The 2,814-nt window shown below is 41.6% G+C and overlaps 1 pseudogene; it reads left to right on the forward strand.

Moving 5' to 3' along the window:
- The first annotated feature begins 1,153 nt into the window (after positions 1-1,153).
- Positions 1,154-1,392, forward strand: LOC139260535 (U2 spliceosomal RNA; annotated as a pseudogene).
- The last annotated feature ends 1,422 nt before the right edge of the window (positions 1,393-2,814 follow it).

The raw sequence follows: 2,814 nt of genomic DNA on the forward strand, positions 1-2,814 counted from the left end.
AAAGGAAGAACACAGCATGGCAGGGAAGCAGTGTGTTTACAGTAGTAAACCGTTTGTTTAAAAGAAAAAAAAAAGAAAAGCATTTCTGTGAGTCTAAGAAGGTGAACCCAACACTTAAGCTTCTAACTTTCGTGCCGAGAGAAATAAAACATAGAATTTGCTACTATGGATGTTTGAAAAGTTATGAAATGTATTGTGTGTGATGCTTCAGTGTGAATGGTAAAGTTAAAAACATGTGGATGTTTATTTGTCTGTGTGCCTCTAGATTTTTTCAACTGGCACTGGTTAGTTTGAGATTGGTTTGAATTCATTTGGAGTTATTGAGGTTAATTAACCTGTGAAAATCAGTCTTTTACTATGGCCATGGTGAAATTGTGTGAAAAATCTCTAGTTCCGGGCATGAGGCAATCACATATATTTGCTATTTTAAAAATAAAAATTTCTGACCATTTCTAGAATGTATGACCAGTGGAGAAAAAGGGTGTGTACTGCTATTATGAGTGAAAGAGAGAACCATTGTAATGTGTAAACTATTGGTATGCGTGGTGTTGCTTTTCTATGCATGGTACCATTGTTATGTGTTTGTCGTACTTTTAAAATGCAACAAAAAAAGGAAGGTTCTCTGTACTAGACTTCAGAAAGCTGCTCAGCATAACATGTGTGTCATGTACGGAGCTTGGTTGTTAAATGAAGGACGTTGTAATTTAGAGGATTTAAAACAAGGCCATGTACCGTCGTGGGTCAGTAACGAGCATCTAAAAGCATTGAGTGTCCATAACAACCTCTTGAATTTGTGCCAGTTATGGTCAGCCTCCGAAGCATACCCAGTCCCGGTCAACTGTGGTCAAAGTAAACAATCCATAATGGGGATCGTGCTTCGAATACCGGTGTTGGATCAGTCACAATGACCCGTACCGGTACACCGGGTGGAAAACATTGGGGTAATTTGCAATGGGGTACATAAAACACCACAGTATGTAGTAAAATTGGGAGACTCAATAACCGGTGCTAGTCTGGAGGGATGCCAGAGAGGAGGTACACGTGATATTGTGCCCCTATCATCTGAATTTCGACCGGCCGGTATGTGGGTTTAAGTACGAGAACGGACAGCCTATAAGCCATCTTCTCAAGGGCAGTTAGGGATGGGCAATAAATCGCTTCTCGGCCTTTTGGCTAAGATCATGCGTAACTGACCTGACAGGGGAGTAGCCACCATGACCTCCGGGTGGTTCTCCCTGGATCAGGAAGGTATATGCTTGCTTTTTTGGAAACAGGAGGTGGGTGGGGTGGCTTGACCCATCCACCTCCACGGAGGTGTGTGGGGGACCTGACCCATCCACCTCCATGGCACGAACCTGGTATTGCAGTACTTCCAGGAACGGTGCAGTGGCTCTAGGCCTTTTGGCTAAGAGCATTGGCGCAGAGTGATCCTTGGCGTGTGCAAGGTGACCTCTGGCGTTTGTGATTTGACAAAGAATTGGAACGATTGGCTACGAATTTAAAAAAAAAAAAAAAACGGACAGCCTATAAGCTGTATCATGGAAGTGGCGGCTCACGATCATGTTCCACCACAGATTGCGTATAAGGGAAATGGGACATACTGTGTCACCACCAGCGAAAGTCAGTATAGAATACACCAGGACACTTGGTGCCCAGTGAGGGATTCTACCTTTTGTTTCAAACCCCAGGCAGAGTCACAAGAAATAATTTCTATTTCCGACCACAAACACCATGTATCACAGTCAACGGTACTTTACTGAACCTCCAGGAATACATATCGTGTTTTGGATACAATATCCCGCTGTTACCCGAACACTTGACTGAACTATTAAAGAACATCGAGCTGTCCCACAAACATTATTGCACATTACACCAGGAGAATGATAAAGTAAGGGGCGAAATCGAGGAAATGATGGCCCCTCCACGATGGGATCTGGGACTCAATATTGAAATCCCCCCCAGGTTCAAATCGTATCACGTTCATTCGTAATTGTACAGTTGATAATTATGTTGTACCTACTTGTCCTGTCATATAAATTAAAGAACAGGACAGGGGAAGGGAATCTGGAAGGTTTATTAAAGTAAACCCAGGCCGAAGTGTTTGTAAAAAAAAAAGGTATAAACCGGTCAGATTAAGGTCAAACATGGTTTTGTTGTTAGAAACACTGTTGTATTGTGAAAACATTGGGTTTTGTGTGTAAAAAGAAATGTAATGGGGAGATTTGACTGAAGGCTGAAATCACCCAAAACACTCTTGGAAAAGAAGAAGGCACCCAGAATAATGTCTCTGAGTTTATTATAAGAGACATTAAAAGGAGGGAGTGTAAGGTTATTAATCTTCAGAAAAACACAGACCATGAACTAAAAATTGATTAATCCAAGCGTTTGGAATTAAGCTGGACAATTAAGGACATAAAACTGACTTCATGCATAACAACAATGGAGTTGTTACGTGAGGCCTTGAACTTGTTTAACCAGGGTAGGGAAAACAGCCACTGGAGACATCGTCTGTAAAAAGACCGGACAACATAGGACCCCACGAAATGCAAATTTTTGGATATCAGAGCATTCAGCATAAAGAAATGTATTTTGCATTGTCAACTCCATGTGCAAATTAGTAGCCATTCAAATTCATCACCACAGCCAGTTAAACAAATCATCACATCGATAATCGGATCTTGGAAGCAAGAAACTTATTCATACTATGGATATAAATATACGGACACAGAGACTCACAAGGAGGCAATACAAGAAGAAGGACAGGAAGACAGAAGAAGGACAGGAAGACAGAAGAAGGACAGGAAGACAGAAGAA

The sequence above is a fragment of the Pristiophorus japonicus genome, chromosome 3, assembly GCF_044704955.1.
Source record: "Pristiophorus japonicus isolate sPriJap1 chromosome 3, sPriJap1.hap1, whole genome shotgun sequence".
In the NCBI taxonomy this organism is placed as follows: Eukaryota; Metazoa; Chordata; class Chondrichthyes; family Pristiophoridae; genus Pristiophorus; species Pristiophorus japonicus.